The sequence below is a fragment of the Haematobia irritans genome, chromosome 1 (genome assembly GCF_050003625.1).
Source record: "Haematobia irritans isolate KBUSLIRL chromosome 1, ASM5000362v1, whole genome shotgun sequence".
NCBI classification, from domain to species: domain Eukaryota; kingdom Metazoa; phylum Arthropoda; class Insecta; order Diptera; family Muscidae; genus Haematobia; species Haematobia irritans.
The window spans coordinates 40,415,889-40,429,644 of record NC_134397.1 but is presented as its reverse complement, the minus strand read 5'-3'; the positions used below and the strand labels follow the sequence as shown (position 1 = coordinate 40,429,644).

Here is a 13,756-nt window from a genome sequence, read left to right as displayed (position 1 = left end):
GTTCACCAATGTGGTATCAGAATGGACTGAATAGTCTAAGTGAGCCCGATACATCGGGCTGCCACATAACCTAACCTAACCTAACCTACCATTGCAAGGAGAATTTATAAAAAAAGTTTCAACACTTTCAGGAGCACAGCCCACACTAATAGAAAAAGTTTCGTTATATTAACGAAATGTGTCGTTAAAAGTCAGCCAATGAAACAAATTCGTTAATACAACGAAAATTGTATTTATTATAACGAATTTTCTGTTAATCAACGTAACATTTCGTACTATTAACGAATATTTTCACAGTATAAATGAAAATGTTTCGTTATATAAATGAAAATTTTCCTTGGCTGAATTTTAATGAAATTTTTGTGTGCATAGATGTGGAAGCATGAAATCGTAACTAAAAACACAAACAACTCTTCTTCACAGGAGTGCAACCTGATAAGCGAGAAGCGAAGTGCAACCATTTCCTACTGCAACTCTGCTGCGCTAATTTCAGTACCACCATTATTTGCATATGTTTGTCAGACTTGTGATAAAAAAAAAAAACTTTTTAGTGGGTTACTTCTTTAATCAAACATATTCATGCCTTCTGTATGTAGGAAAAAAGCGCTGAGTTCTACACTGAAAAATGTGTGCAAAAAAGTAGTTTCCACAGTATGGACACATTGTATTTCAGGCTTATGTCCACATTTCATTCCATTCCTTAAGGCAAATAATCGACCAAAATTTGAAGAACATTTCACCAAAAAATCTACCAAATTTAAAAAAAAAATCATCTGTCAAAAATTTATTTCTATAGAAAATTTTGTCACGATTTTAATTCTATAGAAAATTTTGTCAAAATTTTAATTCTATAGAAAATTTTGGCAAAATTTTATTTCTGTAGAAAATTTTTGCAAAATTTTAATTTTCATAGAAAACTTTGAAAATTTTATTTCTGTAGAAAATTTTACCAAAAATTTGTTTCTCTAGAAAATTTTGTCAAAATTTTATTTTCCATAAAAAATTTTGTCAAAATTTTATTTTCCATAGAAAATTTTGTCAAAATTTTATTTCTATAGAAAATTTTGTCAAAATTTTATTTTCCATAGAAAATTTTGTCAAAATTTTATTTTCCATAGAAAATTTTGTCAAAATTTTATTTTCCATAGAAAATTTTGTCAAAATTTTATTTCTATAGAAAATTTTGTCAAAAATTTATTTCTATAGAAAATGTTGTCAAAATTTTATTTCTATAGAAAATTTTGTCGAAATTTTATTTCTATAGAAAATTTTGCCAAAATTGTATTTCTATAGAAAATTTTGTCAAAATTTTATTTCTATAGAAAATTTTGTCAAAATTTTATTTCTATAGAAAATTTTGTCAAAATTTTATTTCTATAGAAAATTTTGTCAAAATTTTATTTCTATAGAAAATGTTGTCAAAATTTTATTTCTATAGAAAATTTTGTCAAAATTTTATTTCTATAGAAAATTTTGTCAACATTTTATTTCTACAGAAAATTTTGTCAAAATTTTATTTCTATAGAAAATTTTGTCAAAATTTTATTTCTGTAGAAAATTTTATCAAAAATTTGTTTCTGTAGAAAATTTTGTCAAAATTTTATTTCTATAGAAAATGTTGTCAAAATTTTATTTCTATAGAAAATTTTGTCAAAATTGTATTTCTATAGAAAATTTTGTCAAAATTGTATTTCTATAGAAAATTTTGTCAAAATTTTATTTCTATAGAAAATTTTGTCAAAATTTTATTTTCCATAGAAAATTTTGTCAAAATTTTATTTCTATAGCAAATTTTGTCAAAATTTTATTTTCCATAGAAAATTTTGTCAACATTTTAGTTTCCATAGAAAATTTTGTCAAAATTTTATTTTCCATAGAAAATTTTGTCAAAATTTTATTTTCTATAGAAAATTTTGTCAAAATTTTATTTCCATAGAAAATTTTGTCAAAATTTTATTTTCCATAGAAAATTTTGTCAAAATTTTATTTTCTATAGAAAATTTTGTCAAAATTTTATTTCCATAGAAAATTTTGTCAAAATTGTATTTCTATAGAAAATTTTGTCAAAATTTTATTTTCTATAGAAAATTTTGTCAAAATTTTATTTCCATAGAAAATTTTGCCAAATTGTATTTCTATAGAAAATTTTGTCAAAATTTTATTTCATAGACAATTTTGTCAACATTTTATTTCAACGAAAATTTTGTCAACATTTTATTTCTATAGAAAATTTTGTCAAAATTACATTTATATAAAAAAATTTTGTCAAAATTATATTTCTATAAAAAATTTTGTTAACATTTTATTTCTATAGACAATTTTGTCAACATTTTATTTTCCAAAGAAAATTTTGTCAAAATTTTATTTCTGTAGAAAATTTTTTCAAAATTTTATTTCTATGGCAAATTTTGTCAAAATTTTATTTCTATGGAAATTTTTGCCAAAATTTAATTTTTATAGAAAATTTTGTCAAAATTTTATTTCTATAGAAAATTTTGTCAAAATTTTATTTCTATAGAAAATTGTGTCAAAATTTTATTTCTATAGAAAATTTTGTCAAAATTTTATTTCTGTAGAAAATTTTATCATAAATTTGTTTCTGTAGAAAATTTTGTCAAAATTTTATTTCTATAGAAAATTTTGTCAAAATTTTATTTTCCATAGAAAATTTTGTCAAAATTTTATTTCTATAGAAAATTTTGTCAAAATTTTATTTCATAGAAAATTTTGTCAACATTTTATTTCTATAGTAAATTTTGTCCAAATTATATTTATATAAAAAATTTTGTCAAAATTATATTTCTATAAAAAATTTTGGTAAAAGTTTATTTCTATAGAAAATTTTGGCAAAATTTTATTTTATAGAAAATTTTGTCAAAATTTTATTTTATAGAAAATTTTGTCAAAATTTTATTTCTATAGAAAATTTTGTCAAAATTTTATTTCTATAGCAAATTTTTTCAACATTTTATTTCTATGGAAAATTTTGCCAAAATTTAATTTCTATAGAAAATTTTGTCAAAATTTTATTTCTTTAGAATATTTTGTCAAATCTTTATTTCTATAAAAAATTTCGTCAAAATTTTATTTATATAGAAGATTTTATCAAAATGTTATTTCTATAGAAAATTTCGTCAAAATTTTATTTCTATAGAATTCTATAGTGAAGTCTATGACAATTTTGGATGTTTAGAGAATAAAATGATATAGTATGTTACATAAAGTTACAACTTTCATTGTGAAGAATCACAAAACAGCAGCATATTACAATAAATAAATATATTAAGCTTATTATGGGTTTTCAAACACTGTGCTTGCGTCACATACTACGGGGCGGATGCCGTTTTGAATGGGATGCAGCACAGAACCACAATACAGCACCGGCAGAATTCCGTTCTGTTCGACGTTCACATAGAGTTTAAATTTAAAACAGATGTTTAGTAGTTCTAAACGCGTCGAATAGTTTTGAAGACAAGGCGGTCATTATAAGAGTGTTTGGTGAACACGATTGTCGTGCGTAATATTGCAGAGATATAATCACATACGAGAGAATCTCTATTTGGGGCGCAGAATCCAATGTACGGGAGTACCAACAATAATAACAACAATATCAATCACATTTATTAAGAAAACAAAACAACAAAATTAAAAGAAATTGGAAAATTTGAACTTTCCCACGAAAAAGAGAGTGAGAGTGCAAGGAGCAAGAGAGTATGAGAAGAATTGCCTATTCCCTTAATGACTCAATTTTGGGGGGGATATATTGAGAGAATTCTACAAAGGTTTTTGAAAGTGAAAATGAGAGTGAAGTTATTTTGAAAATTGTAAATATACTTGCTGAGTATCTTCGTATACATTTAGTGATATTTTTACGATTGCTTTTTGGGAAGATTTTGCGATCATCTATATTTGATTGGGACGAAAAATTTGTTTGGGGGTGCTATATGAATTCTTATCTCCGATTGATTTTTGGAAAAATTAATCTTCTGTAAATGTTTTGTTTAATATTTTTGAAAATGTTTACTAAACAGAAAGAACAATTAAACATAAAATAATATAAATAAATAAGATTGTGTATTATGACGCACATCGAACACCGCAATTTTAATGTTGAACTATGAAAATTGTTTGATATTTCCTTTAGCAATAGAGACACATTTATAATTTCGTTTAAACGTAGAAATAGAAAATATAGAGTGACTGATATGTATTGCAACAGAGTGAAGCGATATATTTTCTAAACCTATTTGTAACACATTGAAATATCGATTTCTGACATAAAGTATATACTTGATCAAGCAGAAATTCTAAGGCGGTATAACTATATCCGCTAGTTTTATCTGTCGTAATCACGCTACATCATTTAATAATGGCGCTGAGGTCCTGATATTTGACACATATACGTTTTTTTCAGGCAGGTCAATTTCGAAGATGGGCTATATGGGGCCAGGTTTTGATATAGTCCCTATATAAACCGCAATCCTATTTCGGGTAATGGGTTTCTAGAACCGTAGTTTTTATTGGATTTGCCTGAAATTGGAAAAGTAGAGGTATTTAATGTGTTCAGATCTCCTGCTTTTATTTCTTGGATCTCTAGAACCGGTAGTTTTATCCGATCTAGACTTATTGGGATTATTAAAATCCCGATTTTCCTGATAGCTGTGCCGAATGTGGTACGTTTCGGTCGATTTTTATCCGATTTGCAAATTTAAAGCTATTGTAGTTTGCCACAGATAGTAGAATTCTACCAAAAATAGTCGATTTGCTACTGTTTGGTAGATGGGTAGAATTCTTGATGTTTCGGTAGATACACATATTTCTTTTTGGAATAAAAATTTAGACGGATTTTTTTTATAGAAAGAAAATTTTAACAAAATTTTCGAAAGAAATAAAATTTTGGTAAAATTTTTTATAGAAATATTTTGTATAAAAATAAACTTAGGCAAAATTTTAGAAACAACATTTCGACAAAATTTCATTTCTATAGAAATAAAATTTCGACAAAATTTTCTATAAAAATACAATTTCAACAAAATTTTCTATAGAAATAAAATTTTGACAAAATTTACTTTAGAAATAAAATTTGGACACATTTTTTATTAAAGAAAATTTTGCCAAAATTTTCTAAAGAAATAAAATTTTGACAAAATATTTCTAAAAAAATAATATTTTGACAAAAGTTTTTATAGAAATAAAAATTTTGAAAAAATTTTCTATAGAAATAGAATTTTGACAATTTTTTTTTAAATGTTGACAAAATTTTCTAAAGAAATAAAATTTTCTATAGAAATAAAATTTTGACAAAATTCTCAATTGAAACAAAATTTTGTCAAAATTTTATTCCTACAGAAAATGTTGTCAATATTTTTGAATTCTTGATGTTTAGATACACATATTTCTTTTTGGAATAAAAATTTAGACAGAATTTTCAGTAGAAATAAAAATTAGACAAAATTTACAATCAAAATACAAATTCGACAAAATTTTCTATAGGAATAACATTTTGACAAAATTTTCTATAGCAATAAAATGTTGACAAAAGTTTTTATAGAAATAAAAATTTACACAAAGTTTTCTATATAAAAAAAAAAATTGCTAAAAAATTTTGTATAAAAAAAAATATAGACAAAGTTTTCCTTAGAAATAAAATTTCGACAACATTTTTTATAGAAATAAAATTGTGACAAAATTTTGTATAGAAATGAAATGTTGACAAAATTTTGTATAGAAATAAAATTCCAACAAAATTTTCAATAGAAATAAAAATTTAGACAATATTTTATATAGAAAAACAATTTTTGACAACATTTTATATAGAAAAACAATTTTCGACAAAATTTTCTATATAAATAAAATTTCGACAAAATGTTCTATAAAAATACAATTTCAACAAAATTTTCTATAGGAATAAAATTTTGACAAAATTTTCTATAAAATAAAATGTTGACACAATTTTCTTTAGAAATAAAATTTCGACAAATTTTTTATAGAATAAAATTTTTTTTTGAAATAAATATTTTGTATAAAAATAAAATTTAGACAAAATTTTAGAAATAAAATTTCGACAAAATTTTCTATAAAAAAAATTTTGACTAAATTTCATTTCTATAGAAAAAAATTTCGACAAAATTTCATTTCTATAGAAATAAAATTTCGACAAAATTTTCTATAAAAATACAATTTCAACACAAAATTTTCTATATGAATAAAATGTTGACACAATTTTCTTTAGAAATAAAATTTCGACAATTTTTTTATAGAATAATTTTTTTTTAGAAATAAATATTTTGTATAAAAATAAAATTTAGACAAAATTTTAGAAATAAAATTTCGACAAAATTTTCTATAAAAATAAAATTTTGACAAAATTTCATTTCTATAGAAATAAAATTTCGACAAAATTTCATTTCTATAGAAATAAAATTTCGACAAAATTTTCTATAAAAATACAATTTCAACAAAATTTTCTATAGGAATAAAATTTTGACAAAATTGTTTTTAGAAATAAAATTTCGACAATTTTTTTTTATAGAATAAAAAATGTTTATAGAAATAAAAATTTTGTATAAAAATAAAATTTAGACAAAAGTTTAGAAATAAATTTTAGACAAAATTTTCTATAAAAATAAAAATGTCATTTCTATAGAAATACAATTTCGACAAAATTTCATTTCTAGAGAAATAAAATTTGGACAAAATTTTGTATAAAAATACAATTTTAAAAAAATTTTCTATAGGAATAAAATTTTGACAAATTTTTTTTAGAAAAAAATAAATATTTTGTACAAAAATAAAATTTAGACAACATTTTAGATATAAAATTTCGACAAAATTTTCTGTAAAAAATTTTGACAAAATTTCATTTCTATAGAAATAAAATTTTGACAAAATTTCATTTCTATAGAAATGAATTTTTGACAAAATTTCGTTTCTATAGGAATAAAATTTCGAAAAATTTTCTATAAAAATACAATTTCAACAAAATTTTCTATAGGAATAAAATTTTGACAAAATTTTTTTAGAAATAAAATTTCGACAATTTTTTTATAGAATAAAATTTTTTTATAGAAATAAATATTTTGTATTAAAATAAAATTTAGACAAAATTTTAGAAATAAAATTTGGACAAAATTTTCTATAAAAATACAATTTCAACAAAACTTTCTATAGGAATAAAATTTTGACAATTTTTTTTTTAGAAATAAAATTTCGACAAATTTTTTATAAAAAGAAAATTTTGACAAAATTGTCTACAGAAATAAAATTTTAACAAAATTTTCGAAAGAAATAAAATTTTGGTAAAATTTTTTTATAGAAATATTTTGTATAAAAATAAAATTTAGACAACATTTTAGAAACAAAATTTCGACAAAATTATCTTTAAAAATACAATTTCAACAAAACTTTCTATAGGAATAAAATTTTGACAAAATTTTTTTAGAAATAAAATTTCGACAAATTTTTTATAAAAAGAAAATTTTGACAAAATTTTCTAAAGAAATAAAATTTTGGTAAATTTTTTTTATAGAAATATTTTGTATCAAAATAAAATTTAGACAAAATTGTAGAAATAACAAAATTTTCTATAAAAATACAATTTCGACAAAATTTTCTATAGGAATAAAATTTTGACAAAATTTTCTTTAGAAATAAAATTTCAACACATTTTTTATAGAAAGAAAATTTTGGAAAAAAATTTTTCTAAAGAAATAAAATTTTGACAAAATACTTATAAAAAAAATAAAATTTTGACAAAATTTTTTATAGAAATAAAAATTTAGACAAAATTTTCTATAGAAATAGAATTTTGAAACATTTTTTTTAAAGTTGACAAAATTTTCCATAGAAATAAAATTTTGACAAAATTTTCTATAGAAATAAAATTTTGACAAAATTCTCAATTGAAATAAAATTTTATTCCTACAGAAAATGATGTCAATATTTTATTTCTAAAGAAAATGATGTCAACATTTTATTCTTATAGGAAATTTTGTCGAAATTGTATTTTTATATATTTTTAATAAAATATCGACAACATTTTCTATAAAATTAAAATTTAGACAAAATTTTATATAGAAATAAAATTTTGACAATTTTTTTTTAGTAAAATGTTAACAAATTTTTCTAAAGAAATAAAATGTTGACAAAATTTTCTAAAGAAATAAAATTTTGACAAAATTTTCTGGTGAAAAAAAATCCTATAAATGCAATATTTTTAAAAATTTTAATTTTCGTGTTAGGTCCTACTATCAAAGTCTATTGTGAGTATGTTATCCCGTTTTGTAGCGTTTTTTTATTTGGTAGATTTTTGGTAACATTTTCTTAGAATTTTGGTAGATTATTTTTGCCACGAGTGGCAACCGTGATTGAAGGCCCACAAAGACCTGTGTTAAGAAGATGTTACTTCTCCCGTTCTCCCGATTTTACTTCTTGAATTTGGTTATCCAAATTGCTCGAAAATAAAAGTAAGTAAGATAAGTAAAATCATCTCAAGAAAGCGCTTCGCCGAAAATGGGCTAAAATACCATAGAGCCACTTTCGTGCAGCGTGTGATGGCTTTGTTTTTTTTTTTCTTTTAAAATATATACAAAATATTTGGAACTGTGTACGCTTTGTTTTCAGTGTAAATTCACGCACATGGTTATTTTTATTTGAAACATAAAGTAATATACAAAGAGAAAATAAATTGCATGGAGAGTTTAATCAGATATAGAGAGTGAGAGAGGCAAAGAGAGAGAGAGAGTACGTTTCATGTGATCCATTGAAAACAGCTGAAAGAGCTAAGAAAAACCGCGAATAGCAATGAAAAACTTGGAATTTTTGAGAAAAGAATTTGGCTAAAATTCAGAGAGATAAATGAGCAACGAAAAAGCAGAACATTTAAGGCAATGATCCCATTTTCCATTCGTGTTTTTGTTTTTTTTGGTATTTCGGGAGGGAAAAAGAAAATGCGTGAGTTTTTCATGGCAATTTTCTTGTTCATCTCATCATAAAGCACGGAGAATTCATAACGTTAGGACGTCACATTGCAGGAAATACACTAAAATGCCTAAAGGCAGCAGCCCCCACACACATAAAATTAAACGGTGATCGCAAATAGTGAAAAATCCCACAACCTTTAGAAAAGAAGAAATTTGTATGGAAAAATGAACATAAAGTGGAAATTTTAATGTCTGCTTCACGGACACGATAAACCATATAAAGGGAATATTTTAAAGAAAACGAGCAAAAATATTTTATGTGTGGAGTTGCAGATTTACTATAAAAAAAGAAAAGAAAAAAATATTAAAAAAAAAACAAGAAACCATGTGAAAATATTTTCGACAAAAATTATGAAAGAAAAGTGAAAAGAAATGAAAATTGATTGCAACAAAGAAAATAGTGAAAAAATTAATATTGAAATGTTATATGTGAATGTGTATGTATTTATATGCACACTTCTTATACTAAATAAATATTTGTATGTATATATTTATGTCTATTTGTGTGTGTATCTGTGTGCTATTTTAAATGGAAATTTTGCAAAATTAATTTCCAAACCGAAGAATTTTTAAATTTCACCAAGAGAAAAAAAATCAAAATAAAATAATAAAATAATTTATGTAAATATTTTATATGTTGTTGATTCAAAATGTTATTGTCTAATTAATATAGAAAAATGTAAATTACTGCCAGAAAAGAATTCGAAATTTCGAGAAAATAAATTTTGCATTTAACATTTTTGCAAAACAAAAAAAAAAAAACAAACAAAGTAAGGACCATTTTTTTTATTTTTAATAATATCGATTTTATATTCATATAAGTTTGTTATTTACTTGTTTTTAAATGACATTAAAAAAATTATGGTTCCTGTCAATAATTATTTTAGCAACAATTTTGAATTATTAATTAGTTTGCACAGTGGCTGACCAATTTACTAGATGCCAATTCAATTTATCGTGCAAGGTAATATTAAAAAATCAATCCAGTATAAATGAAAAAAAAGAAGAAAGAAAATAGTCAAAGAGAAAGATTTTCATATTGAACAGAAATAAGTGAATTCTGAAATTACATTATATTTGAATTGGTAACGCTTTGGGTCTACTACTCTGTATAAAAATAAAATAACACACAGCAGTTTTCGTTTTTTGTAGATTTTTCTTACGAGTGTAACCTAATATGTAGTAAATTAAATTTTCGTTAATCTAAGTTTAGTTGAATTAAATTGTAAAAAAAAAATTAGGAAAAAAACATTGAAAAAACTTAAACATGTAATGCAACAAAAAAAAACATTTAATAAAACTAATTAAAATTGAAATTAATCTAAGTTAAATTGAAAAAATAGTTATACGAAAAAATTCATTTAAATTGAACATTTTTATTACAAATTAAATAAAATTTTTTATTTGATTTAATTTTATTAAAAATTACAATTAATAAAATCAAATTAAATTGTATTATATTAAAGTAAAGTAAAATAAATTTATGTTAACTAAATAAAACTGAATTCATTTAGTTTAAAATAAAATTATTAGAAATTTAAATTAAATCAAATTGTGTTACATTATATAGTTTATTTTTCATTACATAAAACAAAATTTTATTATATTTTTAGTTTAATTTAAAAAATATCCCAGCAAAAAAAATTGGAAGTTCTTCTGAAGGCACGACTTTAAAAGCACTTTCAAAAATGTCCTTCCAATAGTGTTCTTTATTTTGACTACACCGGAAGTTCTTTTAATTAGATTTTTTTTATAATTCGATTTTTTTTAAATATTTTAGTGCGTAATTTTAACTTTTTTTTCTTTTAAATATGTTAAAAAAAGAGTAAGAATTAATGAAATGGTAGAAATTATTTAAATTTTGTCGACAAAAATTATAAATCCATTCTAGAAAAATTGCAAGTTTTCGAAAATATTTGAGGACAAACGTTTCACACAAGCGTTAAAATGCATAAAAAATGCCATAAAAAAACTATAAAAACGAATTATTTGGCAAAATATCACAATATTTTTTTATTTACATACAAAGCACTGAATTTTAATCACACCGTAAGAAGTGATGCGAATTCAGTGCAACGGCTGTTGAAATGGTGGACATCCGTCCTATGACAAGCCCATGTAAAATTCATCGCTTCTGCACCAATTTTGCCCCACTTCCGAATACAAAAATAACATTTTCAGTATTTTTTTGGCGACGTTTTTTTGCTGGGATATTCTTAATATTAAAAACAGAGTTGAATTAAATTAATTTAATTCCAAATAAGTTTATTTGAAAAAAAAAATATATTAACTAAATAAAATCGAATTAATTTAGTTTACAATTAAAATTATAAAAAATTTGGCTGCATTAAATTCATTTAAATTAAATCAAATTATGTTAACAATTAAACAATTTATTGTACATTAAATTATATACAATATTTTTATATTAAACTAAATTACATTAACATTAAAATAAACTAAATTATATTAACATTAAAATAAATTAAATTATATGAAAAATATGAATTAATTATAGTGAACAAATTCATATACAAACATTTAATTTAATGAACTGAATTTGTTGATTAATTAAAAAAAATTCAACGTTTTAACAATTTAATTAAAATGAAACAAAATTAATTTCATGCAATTTTGTACATTTTAATTAAATTATTCAGTATAATTAAAATAAATTTACATGCCACCTTGATATTAAACTAAATTACATATTAAACTAAATTAATTAAGTTGGATTAAATTCATTAAAAGTAAATTTCATTATATTAAATAAAACAATTTTTTTTACATTAAATTAGACAAAATTTTATTATATTCAACTAAATTAAATTAAAATAAAGCTAATTATATTAGTGAAAGCAAATTAAATTAGTGCGTAATGAAAAAAAATCGTCATCAAATTAATTAATATTCAATTAATAATGTTCAAAATATATTAATATTCAAAATATATTTTGCTTACTAGATTAAATAAAATAAATAATAAATTAAAATTTATTAAATCAATGAAATCAAAATAAATTGCATCAAAGTATATCAGTCTAATGGCTAGTTGCTAATCCTCCGATTATCACTTAACCGAACGATAGGCTAGCTCTAATATTGTAATTTAAATTATATGATTTTTTTATTATATAGAATTATTTTAAATTAAAACTAAAAAGAAAATTAAATTAATAAATTGAATTAAACAAATATAAATGAATGAAATCAAAAATATAGTTAACATTAATTAAGTACAAAATCACAATAATATATTTAATATTGAATTTATGAATTTATAGACTAATTTAAAAAATATTTTTATTAAGATAATTTAATTTAAAACTTATTTTCATTCTATATATATTTCATTCATAATTAAATTGCATCAAATTAAAATTAAAATGAATGAAAATTTGCACACCCGTTTTTAAATTAAACTAAATTAAAATATTTAGTATTAAATTTAATATTTTAATTTAAATTAATATATTTAATATACTGGACTGGATTTATAGATTAATTTAAAAAATATTTTTATTAAGATAATTTAATTTTAAACATATTTTCATTTTATATATATTTCATACACAATTAAATTAAATTGCATCAAATTAAATTTAAAATGAATGAAAATTTGCACATCCGTTTTTAAACTAAATTAAAACATTTAGTATTAAATGTAATATTTTAATTTAAATTAAATAAAATTATGTTAAACAAAATAATTTATTGTACTTTATTTTGTATGGATTTTTATTATATATTATACTAAATTAAAATAAAGTTATATAAATAAATTAATTAAATTAAACAAAAAATTATTTAAATAAAACTAAGTTCACTCTAATACAATTTTATATTATAAAATTTAATATAAATTGAATTTATAGATTTATGAAAAATATTTATATTTTTTAATAAATTTATTAATTTTTTGTACATTAAATTAGACAAAATTTTATTATATTCAACTAAATTATATTAAAATAAAGTTAATTATATTAGTTAAAGCAAATTAAGTTAATGCGTAATGCAAAAAAAAATAGTCATCAAATTAATAAATATTCAATTAATTATATTCAAAATATATTTTGTTTAATAATTTAAATAAAATAATTAATAAATTAAAATTTATTAAATGAATGAAATCATATTAAATTGCATTAAATTATATCAGTCTAATGACTAGTGGCTAATCCTCCGATTATCACTTAACCGAACGATAGGCTAGCTGTTAAATTATTTTAATTTAAATTATATGATTTTTTTATATTAAATTAAATTAAATCTAAACTAACAAGAAAATTAAAGTAATAAATTGAATTAAACAAATATAAATGAATTAAATCAAAAATATACTTAAAATTAATTAAGTACAAAATCACAATAATATATTTAATATACTGGACTATAGATTAATTTAAAAAATATAAAATTTAATTTTAAACTTATTTTCATTCTATATATATTTCATACACAATTAAATTAAATTGCATCAAATTAAAATTAAAATGAATGAAAATTTGCACACCAGTCTTTAAATTAAACTAAATTAAAATATTTAGTATTAAATTTTATATTTTAATTTAAATTAAATCAAATAATGTTAAACAAAATAATTTTTTGTACTTTATTTTATATGGATTTTTATTATATTATACTAAATTAAAATAAAGTAATATAAATAAATTAATTAAATTAAACAAAAAATTAATTAAATCAAACTAAGTTCACTCTAATACAAATTTATATTATAAAATTTAATATAAATTGAATTTATAGATTTATAA

At 20.6% G+C, this 13,756-nt stretch overlaps 1 protein-coding gene across 2 annotated transcripts in view; it reads left to right on the top strand.

The window, feature by feature from the left end:
• The first annotated feature begins 3,452 nt into the window (after window positions 1-3,452).
• LOC142220680 (uncharacterized) overlaps window positions 3,453-13,756 on the top strand; it is a 53,105-nt gene continuing 42,801 nt past the window's right edge. Inside the window, exon 1 of one of the 2 annotated variants that reach the window (XM_075289944.1) lies at window positions 3,453-3,578. The gene's annotated coding sequence lies outside the window, so the exon portion shown is untranslated. Of the gene's footprint in view, window positions 3,579-8,872; window positions 9,419-13,756 lie in introns of those variants that run through there. The other variant, XM_075289943.1, reaches the window with a different exon arrangement.